Below are 21,515 nucleotides of genomic sequence, written 5' to 3' on the forward strand. Positions count from 1 at the left end.
TAAATAAGACAGAAGAATAAATTGTTGTGTATCAAGTAGGGGAAGAGGTATATTTTCAAATAAAAGTAGGAAAAAAAGCGTTTACATAAGAATTAACCAATGAATAAAGACAATTTCATTCGAATCAATTTGTATCACGTCCCACAAAAAGGGCTGAAGTAAATTTTATAAGCATATCTTTTGTTTAAGGAGAGTTGAGACGAATTGAATTGATTTTAGTGGTGGTTGAATCAAATAAGGTTGGGGCAAACTGGGCTTGGGTTGAATGAATAAATGATTTTGTTTAGTGACTAAACCCGTACAGAGTATTTCACTATCTAATCTACAAAATACAACACATAGATTATATCACAAATACAGCAACAAAATAAAATCTACTAAATAGTAAAAAGGGGAGAAAATCACACAATATCCAGTCTCTTTGTTTGATTCAAATATGCTAAAACGGCATATTGGGCCTATTTAATAAATCAAATAACATTAATATTAAAAATACCAGAATAAGAAAATTCTTGTAATCTAAATTGCATTTCAGCTCTTTCATTTTCAAAAAGTTTACACTCAAAAAGATGATGATATAAAGTCTCTTCATCACCACAATCACAAGTGGAGCTTGGGGTTGCATAGGTGTTGAGTTAGATGAGGATTTAAAACCAGGGGGATTGAACTGAATAGGGTTGAGTGAAGCGAGAGTTGAGTGGCATGGCGGTTGCATTGCATGGAGGTTGTGTTAAAAGAGGTTACTTTTAAGGGAAGTGGAGTCATATTGGTGTTAAGTTTAACGACGTTAAATGAAGGTCTAATTGCATTAGGGTTTTGACTTGTCGAAACCAAAAGAAAATATGTATACTATATAGTTCAAACAATGCAGAATATGTCTACTACCACAGGATCACATATTCTGGACCCATAAAGGGGATGGATCGAAAAGTTTCCTTAAGATGTAATAGGCTTCATATATATGTATTTTCAGGATCAAATACCAGTATGCATCGGAGTTTTGCAATTTTTCTTGTCATATTTTGTTCATAGATTAAATGAACATAGCACCCCTTTTAGGTTCTTCTTCTTCTTTTTATATTATAATGCACAATTTCATATATAATAATTACTTCTTATGTTAAACTTCAATCTCATGAAAAACACATATTTGGAATCAGCATAAAAAACTTATTCTTTGATTTACAGTTATCAAAATTAAGGTACTTATGTTTTAACTGTCGATTAGGTTTGCTCGCTACTTACAATGCCTTGCCATGAACAATTTGATTTCTTCTCCAACCGAATCAGTTATAGTTTTATTGTCCCTAATTCATAGAGGGATTAGGCCCACTCCCTCTGCAGAAACCCATGATCTATTTCCTTTCTAAGAAGAATTCAATTTCTCAACATTTTACTGCCGTCTTTACGCAAGACGTTTTGAAATAATATATTAGAGCTAGAGCTTTTGCGAGCTTTTTGCAGGTCTTTACGGAAGATCTTATCAGCAAGTTCAATAATCTTTGAAATATGCGTCATTATTGCTGTTTTTTTTTATCAATGTTAAGAAACCTAAGTAAATTCATGTTTTACAGTTCCGTATTTAGGATAAAGTATTACTCAAATTCTCTGACTTTATTTATTATCGTTATCATTTGCTAAATATTGTGTTTAGGTTCTTACGTGGTAAGATATACCATAAATATGGTATATGGTAAAATATACCATATGGTAAAATATACCATATTACTGTAAATATGGTAAAATATACCATATTACTAGGTTGTTATATGGTATATTTTTGACCTTTAAAAATTGAAAGAAAGACTTCAAAAGTGCACAAACGAGCCAAGTTACAAATGTGTCAAAAAATTCACCAAGGACAAAAGTAAGAAGAAGAGACATCAAGCAGAACAGTAGCGATTTTTATTTAACAAGACGGTGGAATGTAAACTTAAAATGAATATTTCAACCCTATATCCAAGGGCCGTCCTCAGAAAAATAAACAAAAAAGAAAATTTAAGAGAAACTCACATTAAATTACGGTCTTTGAAACTAAAATCTTATTAAACAGTACTAGCATCATTACTTCAGTAAAACTCAACCAGGAAATGTGCTTCAAGTGAAGTGAAAAAAGGTGATTCATTAATAAAAACAGTTCGAAACAAGCTCTCAGAGCTAATCATGCCTTTTTGGTGGCTAGCCTAGAAGGTCTATTCGTAACAGGCTGAGTGGTATTGTTCACTGGGTTTTTAATATTATTTGTTAAATCACTTTTGATAAAATTTGTGTATAAGGCATTAAGCCAGTATTCCCCCATATCCCTATTTAAAGAAATATTACTGTTTAGTTCGATTCTAATATCAATTGCCTCTCGAAAACCAGTTTTATGCCTAAATCATCAAACAGTTCGTGGTAACAAACTGTAGTAAGAAGCGACCCGGCTCAATAGAAACCAAAACTCTAAAAATTGGACTTTTGATACCAATAGCTACAGCAAAAGAGAAAATTTGCCATATTTTAGAAAATAGGGGGAAACACCCCCTAAAAGTAACGCGAAAATCACACGATCAGATTCAGCGCATCAGAGAACCCTATTGTAGAAGTTTCAAGCTCCTATCTAAAAAAATGTGGAATTTTGTATTTTTTGCCAAAAGGCAGATCACGGATGCGTGCTTATTTGTTTGTTTGTTTTTGTTTTTTTTCCCAGGGGTGATCGTATCGACCCAGTGGTCCTAGAATGTTGCGAGAGGGCTCATTCTAACGGAAATGAAAAGTTCTAGTGCCCTTTTTAAGTGACCAAAAAATTGGAGGGCACCTAGGCCCCCTCCCACGCTAATGATTTTCCCAAAGTCAACGGATAAAATTCTGAGATTACCATTTTATTAAACGTAGTCGAAAAACCTTATAACTGTGTCTTTGGGGACGACTTAATCCCCCACAGTCCCCGTGGGAGGGGCTGCAAGTTAGAAACTTTGACCAGGGTTTATATATAGGAATGGTTATTTGGAAGTGTATAGAAGTTTTCAGGGGGATTTTTAGGTTGGAGGGGGAGTTGAGAAGAGGGGGATATGTTGGGGGAACTTTCATTGGATAAATTTGTCATGGGGGAAGAAAAGTTTAATGAAGGGAGCGCAGGATTTTCTAGCATTATTTAAAAAAAAACAATGAAAAAATAAATATGAAAAAGTTTTTTCAGCTTAAAGTAAGGAGAAGCATTAAAACTTAAAACGAACAGAAATTATTGCGCATATGATGGGATTACCTCCTCCTAATACCCCGATCTTTACGCTAAAGTATTTTTAGTAATTTCAACTATTTATTCTACGGCTTTTGTGATTCAGGGGACATTCTCAAGAAATTAGGATAAAATTTAAGCTTTAGTGTAAAGAGTGAGGTATTGACGAGGGGGTGAACCCCCTCATATACGTAATAAAACATGAGAATACAGAAGTTCGTTACGTAAGCTAATTTATAAGTTACGTATAACTTTTACTAATAAAAGCATTTGTAAAAAATTTAAAGTTCTAGTTACCTTTTTAAGTAACCAAAAAATCGGAGGGCAACTAGGCCTCCTCCCCCACTCCTTTTTTCTCAAAATAATTCGATCAAAACTATGAGAAAGCCATTTAGACAAAAAAAATATGCAAATTTCGTTTTAATTATTCATATGCGGAGAGCCAAAATCAAAACAGGCATTGATTCAAAAACGTTACGAAATTAAATTGAAAAAAAAAAGTTTTTTTAACGGAAAGTAAGGAGCGGCATTAAAACTTAAAACGAACAGAAAGTATTTCGTATATGCAAGGGGCTGCTTCCTCATCAACGCCCCGCTCTTTACGCTAAAGCTTTTTACTGTTTTGAACAGTAGAGTTAAGAGAAAGAGGCAAACTTTAGCGTAAAGAGCGGGGCGTTGATGAGGAAGCAGCCCCTTTCATATACGAAGTAAATTCTGTTCGTTTTAAGTTTTAATGTCACTCCTTACTTTCCGTTAAAAAAACTTGTTTTTTTTTTAATTTAACTGCTAATAAAGGAAGATTGTTTAAAAAGTGTTCTATGGTAAGGGTTATCAAAAATATGGCTGCTTAAAGCAGAAGCAAAAGAAATAAATGCACTATTAGAATTCAAACCTCTAGTTACATCGTTTTTGTGCTGTTGTAGGCGTTTTTCTAAATTTAAATGGGTTCTACTAACTCAGTAGGTGCCACAGTCAGATGTTATTTGAGAAACTCTCTTTGGCGAGTAACTGGGGTTTTATCCTTGCCACAGCTTAGGAAGTTCGTGATTTTAAAATTATTAATAAATGCAACAGACAAATTATTTTGTGGGTGAACTTTTTAAATTTGTAGTGACTTTTGGTATATATGGAAGATATATCATATTTGAGGGCTTGGTAGAGCCCTCAAGAGGTTTTACGGGGGTATCTTTCCAGTCTACTGGAAAGTTTAGCTCATCTTTGATGTGAGGTTGAGAGTAAATATTTAAAATATGATTAACGAGAGTGGTTATAATAGCTCTGTTAACTTGTGGGGAGTGATTTGATTTAAGATGTAAATATTTTTTGTTTTGTGTGGGTTTACTGTAAACAGTAAAATCCAGTTTATCGATACAACAAATAATTAATGTAACGAGAAGTGGTAATTTATTTGCAATTTCAATGTCTAAGGTAAACTGTAAATTTCTGTCATTTGTGCTAAGGTGATCTAAGAAAAGCCTAAGTTCATCTTCCTCATAATTCCTGAGAGATATTACGTCATCCATGTAACGTCCCCAATAGGTATGTTTGAAAAAATATGAATTTAAAGCCCTAGTTTTGAGGTATCCTACAAAAAAAATCATCCAATAACCTAGATTGAGTTGCCCCCAATGGTAGATATTTTATTTGTCAATTAACTGATCTGATCACATTGATCAGGCGATCAGATTAACAACGGAACTGATCACATTGGATAATTATCTTTAATCACTATTTAAGAGGAATAGTCGCATTTTGATATGAAGGTTTCAATAGAAACTTTAAAACAAATTTCTTCTAAGAACTTCAATCATAACCCTTAAAATGTTTAATTTAGCTCGGGTTTTTCTTCATACGGGAAACACTGATTTTCGATATTATACGAAAAATGAATTTCCTTAACTCCTCTAAAGGTCGCTTGGCTTTTAGTAATCTGCCATCGTTATAAATCAAGCCTGTTGGAATTCATTTTAGTTAAACTTTCTTCACTATTATATGCAAATCTTTATTTTAAAATTGCCCAACTATTTTTCTTATTTTCTGTGAAATTCTTACATTATTATTAAATTATAACTGTATATGTAATTTTCTAAACTAATATATTTTGATTATTATATTAAACTTCGAATTCGTCGTCTAAACGATTGTTTTTAAGATTTTGTTTGATCTTGAATTTATTTTAGTATTTCTGTACTGTTAAGTTTCATTAATGTAAATCGATTTATTGCAATTGTCTTCAAAAGCTGTAGCTCGTTCATTCCGATTTAAAATCCATGTTGTGCGAATTCCTGTGCTATCTATAGTAGGTACGTACGTCATTTTGTCTCCAGCCAGACATTTAGGTCCAGCAACATACGCTTGGAAGAGGTTGGGGCAATTCTCCCTTAAATCCTGAAAATTCACGTTTTTTCTAAAATACTTTGTAACAATTTTAATACTTTGTAATAATAAAGTAGTGCGATGGTTGGCCAGAGGCTAACTTGAGCTAGCTTACCAAGTTAGTCTTTTTTATGATTAAATAAAAACACAAGTTTTTAAACTGAAAGTATTCGAAAGGCATTAAAACTTAAAACGAACAGAAACCCCTATATTTGGGATCACCCACTCCTCAATACGTCACTCCTTACGCTAAAGCTTGACTTCTGATCCATTTTTTTAGTATTTGATTAAAATAATAAGCTTTTTTTAAAAGTTCGAGAAAACTTTAGCGTAAAGACTCAGGTATTGAGAAGGGGACAAACCCCCTTACGTAAGTAATAATCTCTGTTCGTTTTAAGTTTTAACGTTGCTCCTTAATTTAAGTTGAATAAACTTTCTTTTGTTTAGTTTCTGATCGTTTTATTAGTAATGCCGGGATATACAACTTCCATTCCATGGAAAATTCCCTTCCCCGACGAAAATTTATCCATGGAAGTATCCACCCACGTACCCGTTCCCTCACCAGAGCCCCCTAAACATATATGTGTACTTTCCAAGAACCTTTACTATATGTAAACGATAGGCAAAGTTTATAGCTTGCAGCCCTTCCAACGGACTTTGGAGGGTGAAGTCATCATAAAAGAAATAGTTACTAGAATTTTGGGCTATGCTGAACAAAATCGTTACCTCAAAACTTTGATTAGATGGCTTTACAGATAAAAGAGGCTTGGAAGGGGGCTAGTTGGCTTCCAATATATGGTCAGTTAAAAAGGACACTAGAGATTTTGATTTAATATCAAATTAGCCCTCTTTCGTTCCTTGATCATTGGTTCGATACGATCAACCTTGGAAAGGAAAACCCACATCCATGTTCTTGTATATAGGGGCTTGAAACGCTTACAGTAGGATTCTCTGATATTCTGAATCTGACGATGTGATTTTTATTAAGATCACTTCATGTTTTAAGGTGCTCCCCCCCTTTTTCAAACATCAAAATATCGATTCTTTTGAAGTATCTATTGTTATCAAGAGTTTCTTAGAGTTTCGGTTACTATTGAGCCGCATCACTCCTTACTTACAGTTCTTTAAAACGAACTGTTTGACATTGGCTGTATTTAAATTGTGACGAATCTTATTATACTGATATATTATACTAGCTGTTGGGGTGGCGCTTCGCGCCACCCCAACACCTAGTTGGTGGGGGCGCTTCGCGCCCCCCCCCAAGCCCCCCCGCGCGCGTAAGTCGTTACGCGCCATATTAGTTACGCGCCATTGTAGTTGTGTCCCTATGTCCCACCTGTGAATATAGATTATATATATATATATATATATATATATATATATATATATATATATATATATATATATATATATATATATATATATATATATATATATATATATATATATATATATATATATATATGTTTTTAACTACGTAAAACTTGCGAATATACAACATTCTTTGCTGTCCCATTGTCTGTGCATATAAATAGATTGTCAGGTTTACCGACTCTTGAACATGCAACATATAATGGTCCATGGGAAAACAATCCGTATTCAGATCTATACCTCATGATTCTAATGATTGCCCTTGAGCTTTGTTGATGGTGATTGCTAATCGACCATTCCCTGAGTCGCCATCGTCATTTATATATCCCCCTGTGCACCCCGGCGTCCCCTTCGTAGTTATGTCCCTGTGTCCCGGTCGTCATTTATATTCCCTGTGTCCCGGTCGTCATTTGTGTCCCGGTGTTCCAGTGTGTGATTTCTCTTTGAGTGTCCCGGGCGTCATTTATATTCCTTGTGTCCCGGTGTCCCGGTCGTCATTTATATCCCCCTGTGCCCCCCGGCGTCCCCATTGTAGTTGTGTCCCTGTGTCCCGGTCGTCATTTATATTCCCTGTGTCCCGGTCGTCATTTGTATCCCGGTGTCCCGGTCTGTATATACATTCGTTTTTTAGTTTTGTTTTTCTCCTTTATTTTTTTCCTTTTTTCTTTTTTTTCTTTTTTAGTTTATTTAGATTTTTAGATTTTTTAGTTTTTTTATTAGTTTTTAGTTTTTTTGTAGTTTTTACCATTTTTTTAGTTTTTTTAGTTTTTTTTTTACTTATGTCCTGGTCGTCATTTATACTCCCTGTGTCCCGGTCGTCATTTGTGTCTCGGTGCTTTGTTGATTGCTAATTTATATTATATTTATATTTATATTTTTTATATTTATTAATATTTTTTTAGTTTTCTTTTTCTCTTATTTTTCAGTTTTTTCCTTTTTTTTAGTTTTTTCTTTTTTAGTTTTTAGTTTTTTTTTGTTTTTTACCTTTTTTTATTTTTTTTAGTTTTTTTAGTTTTTTAGCTTTTTTAGTTTTTTATTAGTTTTTAGTTTTTTTTTAGTTTTTTACCTTTTTTTAGTTTTTTTTAGTTTTTTAGCTTTTTTAGTTTTTTTTCTTTTTAGTTTTTTTTGTAGTTTTTACCTTTTTTAGTTTTTTTTCTTCTTTTGTATTAGTGTGAAATAATTCAGACGTCATATGCGGACAAACACGACGTCACTCGACAGACAGACAGACAGACATAACCCACAAACAACTTATTTTTATATATATTTATTCATATTTTTTTAGTTTTCTTTTTCTCTTTTATTTTTCAGTTTTTTCCTTTTTTTTTAGTTTTTTTCTTTTTTAGTTTTTAGTTTTTTTTAGTTTTTTACCTTTTTTTAGTTTTTTTTAGTTTTTTTAGTTTTTTAGCTTTTTTAGTTTTTTTATTAGTTTTTATTTTTTTGTAGTTTTTGCCTTTTTTTATTTTTTTCAGTTTTTTTTAGTTATTAGATTTTTACCTTTTTTTAGTTTTTTTTAGTTTTTTAGCTTTTTTAGTTTTTTTTTCTTTTTAGTTTTTTTGTAGTTTTTACCTTTTTTAGTTTTTTTCTTCTTTTGTATTAGTGTGAAATAATTCAGACGTCATATGCGAACAAACATGACGTCACCTGATCCACAGATCCACACACAGACAACTTATTTTTATATATATAGATTATACTATATTATATTATTATACTGATATTATACTGTACATTATGATACATTATGATACATGATCATGATACATTATGATATTTTGTATGTTATTATACTGATGATATTATACATGTTATACTGATAAGTGTATCCTACTTTGTCAAAATGCTTTCAGGAGGAGTAGAAAATTCTAGGTATTATTTAGGAGGAAGAGAGGCGTCGCTAGCCAAAATAAGTGGGGAAGAGACCTTGGAGGCAATGGGTTTTACCGACTGACTGGTAATTTTTACCTGATTTAGATGACATTGCTATCAACATTACTTCATTTTTTGATTTTTAACAACTGAAACTGATCTAGATTTTCTGTCATAAGTTTCTATCAGCCCCTTTACCATAACAAAAAAAAGACTTTAGCCAGTAAAATAGTGGAGCTTCACGCCAATATTTTACCTACTGATTTTTTTTTACCGATTGCCTGAAAAAATTAGCGGGGGTGTCACCATTTCCTCCCATTAGTGACAGTCCTGAAGGAGGAGGGACAAGAAGCTTCATGTTTCGTATTGGGGGTAAGGCGCAGATAGCGGTGTTTTCTTTCGTCCATTTGACAGTATATTGACAGTCTAATTGACAGTCTATTGTTTTTATAATTAAATGATTATCCAGCTTCAGAAGTGTGTTTTTGTCTTCTTTACTGATTTAAAAATTTTTTTCTGCCTTTACAAAATAGTAGGAAAAAAGGCAGGAAGGTTTCCTGCCTTTACAAAATAGTAGCCCATTTGAAATAAAAAAAAAAAAAGACGGCCCGGTTCGTCTCCCTATGCTTTAAGGGTGGTAGTCAGTAATTTTTTTTTTAATTCCCGTCTCCTCTCCTCCCAGTGTTACTAGTATCTCTAAAATACAAAGTTATTACCTTCATTTTTCTAGCTCCTAAACTTGCAATAGCAAATAAAATTGAAAATTTTTACCATATCAATTAGTCAAACTGTGAGCAGTTAATAACTAAATACAAATTAAAAACAAAGAATAGAAATCGAAAACAAAAAATAAATTATATTGATTATCCGTCTTCTCTCCTCCTAGTGGTTCTAATAAATCAAAAACCATATACAAATCAATTAATCTTTAAGTTTGAGTAGTTACTAACAAAGTAAAGATAGCTTTGCTTTGAAGCACTTATAACTATTACCCATATAAATTTGTAAACCTATTACATTTTGTATGCATAATATACTTTACATTAGGGGTAACGAGTAAACTTTTGTTTTCATTTAATCTCTCTAATCTTTTGTATTTGATAGTCTACTGTTTCTTATGATAAAATTAATTTTTGGTTTAAAAATTTTTTTTTTCTTCATATGTATGTTTTTGAAAATACTTTTAATACTGGTTTTAAAACTGGATTACTAAATTTTCCATATACCTTGGATTTTAGATATACTTTTTTGAAGCTATACTGCCATCACTAAATTACTGTGCCGCATTGAACGTAAAATCATACAAACTAGCCCTCCCAACCCAACTCCCGTGCTTTTATTGCAGCACTTCACCTATTCCCAAATTTTTCGGGGTGCCCCAGAATTTCTCTTAAATAATTTTTTTTAAGCCTCCGCAGAGATGATCGTAAAGTAAAATTAATAGACCGTTTAGTGGATAAAAAATACAGTTTGACCTCGGGAAAATTGCAACAGAATATTTTTCTACACCAAAATGTTCAAAAAATCAGCTAAATTATATAATGAAAATCTGCCAAAATCCCTCCTGCCCAATGTCCCAAATTTCCCCATGAAGGGGGGAAATAAGGAGGGGAAATCGAATTTTGTATTTATAAATGTTTTGGAGTCCTTGAGAGGCGACCCTCAGGGGAAAAACAACTGCAACTGAAACGTCTACAATAGCCTCGGATACATCACCTCCCCAGATAACGACCCCCGCATGTCCCCGGGTCCGATTTTTGACTGCGAAACAGAATCTAAAGATGGGTTATTGGAACGTGAGAACGATGAACCAGATATCCAAGGCAGAACAAGTTGTTAAAGAGATGAGACAATACCTCATCGATATACTCGGTCTCAGTGAAATAAGGCGGAATGGAAATGGATTAGAGAAGTTCGATGATGGATATGCCATGGCATTTAGTGGTCACCCTTCCGTCCACGACGCTGGTGTAGGACTTCTGATGTCGCCAATTGCGCACAAAGCAATGACAAACTGGAACCCAGTTAACGAAAGTATAATGACAGCTCGCTTCGTATCAAATCACACAAAAATGACCATCATCGCCTGCTACGCTCCAACTAATGAAGCTGATGAAGAGGGTAAAGATGCTTTCTATAACATGCTACACTCGGCCACCAAAGACGTTCCCAGGCATGATATGCTCTGTGTGGTTGACGATCTAAATCCTAAAGTCGGTGCAGACCACCAGTACTGCCCCGAAGCTCTGGGCCCACATGGCATGGGAAAGATAAATGAGAACAGTTCACTCCTAATCGATTATGAACTAAGCAACGATTTGATAATAGGCGGTACTATGTTCGACCATAAAACGATTCATGTGTAAAACGTGGGTTAACCCGGCCGAAACGTTCGTTCGGCCGGGGTAAACGACTGCCGAACGAAGAATCAAATCGACCATTTCCTCATGTCAAGACGTTGCAAAAGTAGCCTATGTGACGTGAGGGGCTTTCGAGGAGCGGATGTTAATTCAGATCACATCCTGATAATAGCAGAAGTAAGAATCAAACTGAAAGCTCGGAAGTGGAAAACTAACGCCGCAACACATAAACAATTCAACGTCGATAAGCTGAAAGATGGTGAAATCCGCAAAAACTTATGCATATCGCTACATAACAGATTTGAAGCGTTAAACCTGCTCGACGAAGCCGATGACTTTGATGCTGAGAACACATGGACCTCAGTCAAGAGTGTGTACTATGAAGTTGCAAAGGCCAACCTTGGCTTCAAGAGAAGAAAGAAAGAAGAATGGATATCTTATGACGCCTGGAAATGCACCGGTAAGCGCAAGGAGACCCGAACGCTTATCCTGAATACATCGATCCCTGAGCAAAAAGCCCAATTACAGCTCCGTTGCAAAGAAGAGGATAAAGCTTGTGAAAGGAAGTGCCACGAAAGACAAAAGAAATGCCATCGAGAGAAAAGCAGCGCTTGCAGAAAAAGCTGCAAAGAAAGGAGACTCGAAAATGGTTTATCGACTAACAAACGAGATAGTTAGAAAGAAAACAAATCGTACATCCCTTGTAAAAGATGAAAGTGAAGACGTTATTTCGGATCCACAGGAAGCTGACGAGAGATGGGCTTCACATTTGGAGAAAATCTTAAATAGGCCCAGACCTGATGATCCAGAAACAGTACCGGATGCGCCATTTTTACAAATTGACGTAAGTTCTGACCCTTCCCCCCACCCAGCACGGAAGAAGTGACGACAGATGTGAAAAAGCTGAGAAATGGAAGTGCACCTGGAGTCGATGGGATTACGGCAGAGATGCTGAAAGCGTCCCTTCGAGTCTGCATATTTGTATTGACTGCTCTTCTAGTGGCCATCTGGAGCAACGAAAAAGTCCCAAAAGATTGGACCAGAGGTATACTGGGCAAACTCTTCAAGAAAGGGGATGCACAACTTTGTGACAATTGTAGGGGCATCAACTTGACGTCTGTACCTAGTAAAATACTAGCCTCAGTCACATATATTTTAATGCGGTGTGCATACTACTTAGTCAAAGGTATAACCTTTTCTTCATTCAATTCAGTTTCAAATAGCTCAAGGATGTGCGCATACCCTGGATTCTCCAGAAATTCTAACTTTTCCTGAGCCTTGAGGAACTTTCTATTCAAAATAAAAATACATTTCCCCCCCATTATTTTTACTATTGGAAAATCAACGTGTCTCTAATGTCTGACGCTTTAAAAGATCATATTTATCTTATAAAGCAGTTTTGAAATTAAGAGCTTTTAGGCTCCAATAATGGAGCTTAAAAGCTCAAATAATGTATTTGTATTCAAAATACAAATATATTGCCCCCCCCCCATTATTCTTAATATTGGAAAACCAAAAAATGTCCTTTGTTCGTGTCTGTAATGTCTGACGCTTTCGAAGATCATATCTATCTCAAAAAGCAATTTTGAAATAAAGAGCTTTTAGGCTCCATTATCAAGATTAAATTTCTTGAATATGATCCATAGTTTTTGATAGTCTAATATCTTAAAAGGCGCTTCATTTACTTTGAATATTGTTTAATCCTTTCATTATCACGGATCATCATAAATTGCAGGCTCTTGACAGTATGTTGGGATTTCTAATTTTCGCCTTTTATTAATGGCTTCTGTTTCATTACTCTAGGGAATTCGTTTAAGAAGAAGACGAAATTTGAAATCCTCCTCTGAAGTCCAAGGGATTATTATTAGTTTTAAGCACAGACTTGTTGTCAATAATAATAAATTTATTAATCAAACAGTTTGTGGTAACGACCCGGCTCAATAGTAAACGAAACTCTAAAAAACGGAATTTCGATGCTAAAAGTTATATCAAAAGAATCGAATTTTTATGCTGATTTTAAATATATAAGTTTAATCGAATTTAGTCTTTGTCATCAAAAGTTACGAGCCTGAGAAAATTTGCCTTATTTTGGAAAAAAGGGGGTAACACCCCCTTAAAGTCATAGGATCTTAACGAAAATCACACTATCACATTCAGCATATCAGAGAACCCTATAGAACAAATTTCAAGGTCCAATCTACAAAAATGTGGAATTTCGTATTTTTTGCCATAAGACAAATCACGGGTGCGTGTTTATTTGTTTGTTTTTTTTCCCCAGGGGTCCTCGTATCGACCAAGTGGTCCTAGAGTGTTGCAAGAGGGCTCATTCTAACGGAAATGAAAAGTTCTAGTGCCCTTTTTAAGTGACCAAAAAAATTGGAGGGCATCTAGGCCCCCTCCCACGCTCATTTTTTTCCCAAAGTCAATGGATCAAAATTTTGAGATAGCCATTTTGTTCCGCATAGTCGAAAACCATAATAACTATGTCTTTGGGGATGACTTGCCTCCTACAGTCCCTGGGGGAGGGGCTGCAAGTTACAAACTTTGACCAATGTTTACATACAGTAATGGTTACTGGAAGTGTATCGACGTTATCACGGGGATTTTTTTGGTTTGGGTGTGGGGTTCAGGGGAGGGGGCTATATGGGAGGATCTTTCCTTGGAGGAATATTACATGGGGGAAGAGAAATTCAATGAAAAGGGTGCAGGATTTTTTAGCATTACTATTAAAAAAAACAAAAAAAATGAAAATATAAACATGAAAAAGTTTTTTCAATTGAAAGTAAGGAGAAGCATTAAAACGAACAGAGATTATTGCGTATATGAGGGGTTCTAAAAATACTTTAGCATAAAGAGCGAGGTATTTAGGAGGAGATAAATACTTTGCTCTTTATGCTAAATATTTTTTAAGTAATTTCAACTATTTATTCTACGGCCTTTCTGATTCAGGGGTCATTCTTAAAGAATTGTGACAAAACAAGATTTGGTGTGAAGAGCGAGGTATTAACGAGGGGACCAACCCCCTCATATATATAATCAAAAATATAATAATATAAAAGTTTGTTACGAAAGTTAATTCTTAAGTTACGTATATTTTTTACTAATAAAAACTTTCGTTAAAAATTAAAAGATCTAGTTGCCTTTTTAAGTAACCGAAAAATTACAGGGCAACTAGGCCTCCTTCCCCACCCCTTATTTCTCAAAATCGTCTGATCAAAACTAAGAGAAAGCCATTTAGCCAAAAAAAGAACTAATATGCAAATTTCATTTTAATAATTTATGTACGGAGAGCCAAAATCAGACATGCATTAATGCAAAAACTTTCAGAAATTAAATAAAAAAAAACAAGTTTTTGAAATGAAAGTAAGGAGCGACATTAAAACTTAAAACGAACAGAAATTACTCCGTATATGAAAGGGGCTTTTCCTCCTCGACACCCCGCTCCTTGCGCTAAAGTTTGATTCTTTCTCGCAACTCTACTTTTTAAAACAATAAAAAACTTTAGCGTAAAGAGCGGGGTGTCTAGGAGGAAAAGCCCCTTTCATATACGGAGTAATTTCTTTTCGTTTTAAGTTTTAATGTCGCTCCTTACTTTCATTTAAAAAAACTTGTTTTTTTTTATTTAATAGCCAACGAAGGCCATATATGTAAGTAAGTATGACAGCACTAATAAGGCAGCAAATGTGTACTTATTTTTCTGGGGGGGGGGAGGGGTTGACCAATTCTAAGAAATATTTGAAAATTTGCGTAAGAAGCGGCAAGAAACTCGGGAAAATCTATGATTTCATGGGGGATTTCTCCCTTTCTAAATCCCTCTAACGAAGTGTTCAATAAAACACATGGCAAGATAAAGTGCCTAAAAACTAATGACCATAATAACCCCCTCCCCTCCCGAAAATACCATCCTAAAAATCAAAACTAAACAAATTTTAAACACAATCCTTTCTTTGTCACTTCACTAAAATTGTCAAACAGTTCGTGGTAACGAACTGTAGTAAGGAGCGACCCGGCACAATAGTAACCAAAAGTCTAAAAAATGGAATTTTGGTACCAATAGCTACATCAAAAAATCGCATTTTAATGCTGATTTTAAATATATAAGTTTCATCAAGTTTAGTATTACCCATCAAAAGTTACGAGCCTGAGAAAATTTGCGTTATTGGGGGATATGCTGGAGGAACTTTCCATCGAGGAATTTGCCATGGGGGAAGAAATTTTCCATAAAGGGAGCGCAGGATTTACTAGTAGTACTTAAAAAAAGAAACAATGAAAAGGTTTTTTTTTCACCTGGGAGTAAGCAGCAGCATTGAAACTTAAAACGAACAGAAATTATTACCCATATAAGGGGCTCACCTCCTCCTAATACCTCACTCTTTACGCTAAAGTATTTTTGGTAATTTCAACTATTTATTCGGCGGCTTTTGTGATTCAGGGGTCATTCTTTAGTTTAAAATTAAATTTAAAATGTTATTTAATTTAAAATTTTAATTAAAATTTAAGCTTTAGTGTAAAGAGCGAGGTACTGACGAGGGGGCAAACCCCCTCATATATGTAATAAAAACATAAGAATACAAAAGTTCTTTACGTAAGCTAATTTATAAGTTACGCATATCTTTTACTTATGAAAAGATTCGTAAAAAATTAAAAGTTCTAGTTGCCTTTTTAATTAACCGAAAATCGGAGGTCAACTACGCTTCCTCCCCCGCTCTTTTTTTCTCAAAATCATTCGATCAAAATTATGAGAAAGCCATTTAGCCAAAAAAAATAAATATACAAATTTCGTTTTAATTATTCCTCTGCGGAGAGCCAAAATCAAAACATGCATTGATTCAAAAACGTTCAGAAATTAAATAAAAAAACGAGTTTTTTAAATGAAAGTAAGGAGCGACATTAAAACTTAAAACGAACAGAAATTACTCCGTATATGAAAGGGGCTTTTCCTTCTCAACGCCCCGCTCTTTACGCTAAACTTTTTTTTACTGTTTTAAAATGTAGAGTTAAGAGAAAGAGTCAAACTTTAGCGTAAAGAGTGGGGCGTTGAGAAGGAAAAGCCCCTTTCATATACGGAGTAATTTCTGTTCGTTTTAAGTTTTAATGTCGCTCCTTACTTTCATTTAAAAACTTGTTTTTTTTTTATTTAATTTTTACAAGAAATCCAAAGAAACTTTTTCAAAGAAAAGTAAAGGTCATAGAACCTATATAGAGCCATGTAACTTATAATTATTCAAACTCAAAGCAACCAGAAATTACTATAAGAGGTTAAATGGAACCTAAATTGAACAGCAATTAAGTAAAAAGTCATAGGAAACAAACATACAACAAATTCTAACATATATAAATAAATAAATCTTAGAACTAGTAAAACTTAAATTGAATGTGCAAATCAAGCCTAAAACGAACAAATCAAAAACTATCAAATATTGATCAAACTCTTAAAACACTTGCTGAAAAAGATGCAAAATAATTTAACCTGTAAATCATCAAGAGCCAGAACTGTTACAAAAAAAACGGAAATAAATTGTGGCCTAAAAGGATAATTTTTGCCTTGTCTTCAAACTTTCTATATTTTTTTTTATACAAACTACGGGATCCTTCACTTTAAGCTTTGAAACAATCTCAGTGTTACTAAAAGAAAGGGGGAAACCAAGTAAAAATTTGCAACTGGGAAGTGTACAGACGTTTGTAGGGGGATTTTTTTTGGTTTAGGGGGGAGAGTTGAGGGGGGAGGGGTTACATGGGAGGATATTTCCATGGAGAAACTTTTCATGGGGGAAGAGAATTTCAATGAAGGGGCGCGGGATTTTCTTGCATTATTTGGACAAACAATAAAAAAATAAATAGGAAAAGTTTTTTCTACTGAAAGTAAGGAGCAGCATTAAAACTTAAAACGAACAAAAATTATTACGCATATGAGGGGTTTTCCTCCTCGTTATACCTAACTCTTTACGCTAAAGTATTTTTAGTAATTTCTACTCTTTATTCTACGGCCTTTGTGATTCAGAGGTCATTCTTAAGGAATTGGGACATTTAAGCTTTAGCGTAAAGAGCGAGGTATCAACGAGGGTTGAACCCCCTCATATACGCAATAAAACGCACGAATATAGAAGTTCGTTACGTAAGTTAATTTGTAAGTTACGTATAATTTTTACCAATGAAAACGTTTGTATAAAATTTAAAGTTCTACTTGCCTTTTTAAGTAATCAAAAAATTGGAGGGGAACTAGGCCTCCTCCTTCACTCCTTTTTTCTCAAAGTCTCCCAATAATTGAAATTAATTGATGTGCAAATTTTGTTTTAATTATTTATGTGCGGAGAGCCAAGATCAAAACATGCATTAATTGAAAAACGTCCAGAAATTAAATAGAAAAAAAAAGTTTTTTTAAATGAAAGTAAGGAGCAACACTAAAACTTAAAACGAACAGAAATTACTCCGTATATGAAAGGGGCTTTTCCTCCTCAACGCCCCGTTCTTTACGCTAAAGTTTCTTACTGTTTAAAAAGTAGAGTTAAGAGAAAGAGTCAAACTTTAGCGTAAAAAGCGGGGCATGTTGTGTTGTGGTCCTAGAATCTTGCAAGAGGGCTCATTCTAACGAAAATGAAAATTTCTAGTGCCCTTTTTAAGTGACCAAAAATTGGAGGGCACTCAGGCCCCCTCCCACGCTAATTATTTTCCCAAAGTCACCAGATCAAAATTCTGAGATAGCCATTTTATTCAACGTAGTCGAAAAACCTTATAACTATGTCTTTGGGGACGACGTACTCCCCCACAGTCCCCGTGGGAGGGGCCACAAGTTACAAACTTTGACCAGTGCTTACATATAGTAATGGTTATTTGGAAGTGTACAGACGTTTTCAGGGAGATTTTTAGGTTGGGGGGAGGAGTTGAGAAGAGGGGAATATGTTGGGGGAACTTTCCTTGGAGGAATTTGTCATGGGGGAAGAAAATTTTCATGAAGGGAGCGCAGGATTATCTAGCATTATTTAAAAAAATACAATGAAAAAATAAATATGAAAAAGTTTTTTCAACTGAAAGTAAGGAGAAGCATTGAAATTTACAATGAACAGAAATTATTACGCATATGATGGGCTCACCTCCTCCTAATACCTCGCTCTTTTTAAAGCTAAAGTATTTTTAGTAATTTCAACTATTTATTATACGGCTTTTGTGATTCAGGGTTCATTCTTAAGAAATTGGAATAAAATTTAAGCTTTAGTGTAAAGAGCGAGGTTCTGACGAGGGGGCGAACCCTTTTGTATACTTAATAAAAACATGAGAATACAGAAGTTCGCTACGTAAGCTAATTTGTAATTTACGTATATCTTTTACTAATAAAAACATTCGTAAAAAAATTTAAAAGTTCTAGTTTCCTTTTTAAGTAACCAAAAATCGGAGGGCAACTAGGCCTCCTCCCCGCTCCTTTTTTTCTCAAAGCATTGATTAAAAAACGTTCAGAAATTAAATTAAAAAACAAGTTTTTTTAACGGAAAGTAAGGAGCGACGTTAAAACTTAAAACGAACAGAAATTACTTCGTATTTGAAAGAAAATGCTTCCTCATCAACGCCCCGCTCTTTACGCTAAAGTTTTTTACTGTTTTAAGAAGTAGAGTTAAGAGAAAGAGTCAAAATTTAGCGTAAAGAGCGGGGCGTTGATGAGGAAGCATCTCCTTTCATATACGAAGTAATTTCTGTTCGTTTTAAGTTTTTCGTCGCTCCTTACTTTCCGTTAAAAAAAACTTGTTTTTTTTATTTAATTTACATATAGTAATGGTTATTGGGAAGTGTACAGACGTTTTCAGTTTTTTTTTTCTTGGGGGGGGGGGAGAAATTGAGGGTGGGGGGGGGTACGTGCAAGGATCTTTCCATGGTGGAATTTGTCATGGGGGAAGAGAATTTCAATGAAGGGGGTGCAGGATTCTCTAGCATTATTAAAAAAAAAAAAAAATAACAATGAAACAATGAAAAAATAAATATGAAAAGTTTTTTCAACTGAAAGTAAGGAGGAGCATTAAAACTTGAAACTAATAGAAATTATTACCCATATGAGGCATTTACCTCCTCGTAATACCTTGCTCTTTACGCTAAAGTATTTTTGGTAATTTTAACTATGTATTCTACAGCCTTTGTGATTCAGGGGTCAGTCTTAAGGAATTGGGACAAAATTTAAGCTTTAGTGTAAAGAGCGAGGTATTGGTGAGGGTGTGAACCCCCCTCATATACGAAATAAAAAATACGGAATAAAGAAGTTCGTTACGTAAGTTAATTCATAAGTTACATAAATTTTTTACTAATAGAAACGTTCGTAAAAAATTAAAACTACTAGCTGTCCTTTTAAGTAATAAAAAATTGGAGGGCAACTAGGCCTCCTCCCACGCTCTTTTTTTCTTAAAATCTTCCGATTAAAACTATGAGAAAGCCATTTAGCAAAAAAAAAATTAATATGCAAATTTGTTTTTATTATTTATGTGCGGTGAGCCAAAATCAAAACATGCACGAATTCAAAAACGTCCAGAAATTAAATGAAAAAAATAAGTTTTTTAACTGAAAGTAAGGAGCGGCATTAAAATTTAAAACGAACAGAAATCACTCCCCATATGAAAGGGGCTTTTCCTCCTGTTTTAAAAAGTAGAGTTAAGAGAAAGAGTCAAACTTCAGCGTAAAGAACGGAGGAAAAGCCCCTTTCATATACGGAGTAATTTCTGTTCGTTTTAATGTCGCTCCTTACTTTCAGTTAAAAAAGCCTGTTTATTTATTTAATCTTAAAAACGACTAAGGCTATTACGTTGAAATTTTTTGTGAATGTTTAGGAGATCATTGAACTAAATTGAAAGGCACAACATGCATCTAGGTTGTTAAAAGGGTATATCTGTAGGAACGACAAAAGGTATTAAGACTAAACTTTCAGGGAATGTTGAGGGGATATTAAACTACCTCAAAAGACTTTATGTCTACCCAGGTTGTCAAAAGAGGTTATCTGTAATATCTTAGTTATTGCTCAGTGTTTTAAATCAAAACTATCAAAAAATGTCGAGGAGAGGGTTGAACTGAATCAAAATACACTACATGCATCCAAGTTTTCAAAAGGGAGATCTTATCAAAAGAGATGCATCCTATATGAAATATCTCTTGAATGGCAAAGGGCACTAAGTTGAAACATTCTGGAAACTGTATCAAAAGACGTTAGGTGCATCGAATTTGTCAGGCGTATCTGTAATATCCCGGGAATACCTATGAGTATTAATTTAAAAATTTCAGGGGCTATTAAGTGAGATGTTGAACTAACTAAAAAGGCACTGTTTGAGCCCATATTGTCAAGTGAGTGTATCTGCAATATCTTAGGAACTCCTAAGTAAAAAGCTTCTGAGAATGTTGAGGAGGATATTAAACTAAATCAAAACATTTTATGTACATACTATTTGTCAGAAGGGTATATTTTTTTATTATGAGAACGGCTAAGGTATTACGTTCATGTTTCCAAGGAATGTTAAGGGGGATTATTAAAATTTTGTTAATCATCTTCTTTATTTTAAATTAAAAAGAAAGTAGACGGTGTAATTTTAGAATTCGTGTAGTTAAAAAAAATTCTTTTATTTCCTATTACTTATTTTCATAACAATAAAAAAATTTCATCAAGTACATGAAAAAAATATCCATCTTAAGTTATATTTTGAAAGTTATTTTACCTATCCCAAATTTTTTATGTTCAAAATTTTGTTAATTATTATCAACACGTTCAATCATAGAGAAAGTAGAGAATTTACTCATAAAAAAAAACGTTTCTATATACAGCGCTACTGTCTTTACTGCCTAACTGTACTGATTTTATATTTTTTATGCTTTTATGTTTTTATGCTGACTTTTTGCCCAGTTTTTTTTTTAAGTTAGAGCCTGCTTTTACCAAAACTGCATAACTCTATTTTGTCTTTGTCATTCAAGACTGAATTCCATAATTTTTAAAGGTATAAATGGCTATGAAATTAACCAATAAAAACCATCAGATTTGATTATCATTGTCTTTGGTACTTCAAGAGTTAAAATTTCTATTAAGAAGAAACTTAGACGAAAACCTTGGGATGCCTTTGCAAGTTTCAAGGAATAAAACGAACAGTACCTTTATGTTGACAAAAAACAAATTTTGGCACTAATTAGAACTTTCCATCATAACTACTGTCACTTGGGATGTCTGGAAAACGGTTTCTGCTCAAGAGCTTTATATGATAATTTTCTATCATAAAAATCAGGTTCCATAGCTGGTGTTCTTAACCTTTGACCGCTGAAGTAGTTTTATTTTCATCTTTTTAATATCAAGCTTAATCAGTTGCATA

At 33.9% G+C, this 21,515-nt stretch overlaps 1 protein-coding gene and 1 long non-coding RNA gene across 18 annotated transcripts in view; one reads left to right on the forward strand and one right to left on the reverse strand.

Moving 5' to 3' along the window:
* The window catches only part of LOC136034928 (G-protein coupled receptor Mth2-like), a 154,413-nt gene that overhangs the window by 35,265 nt on the left and 97,633 nt on the right, over nt 1–21,515 (forward strand). The window lies entirely within an intron of this gene.
* Nucleotides 7,779–21,515, reverse strand: part of LOC136034932 (uncharacterized) — a 256,407-nt gene continuing 242,670 nt past the window's right edge. Inside the window, exon 2 of the long non-coding RNA XR_010619298.1 lies at nt 7,779–8,608. This is a non-coding gene — a long non-coding RNA (uncharacterized LOC136034932). The remainder of the gene's footprint in view (nt 8,609–21,515) is intronic.

This window comes from Artemia franciscana, chromosome 13 (assembly GCF_032884065.1).
Source record: "Artemia franciscana chromosome 13, ASM3288406v1, whole genome shotgun sequence".
NCBI lineage: Eukaryota > Metazoa > Arthropoda > Branchiopoda > Anostraca > Artemiidae > Artemia > Artemia franciscana.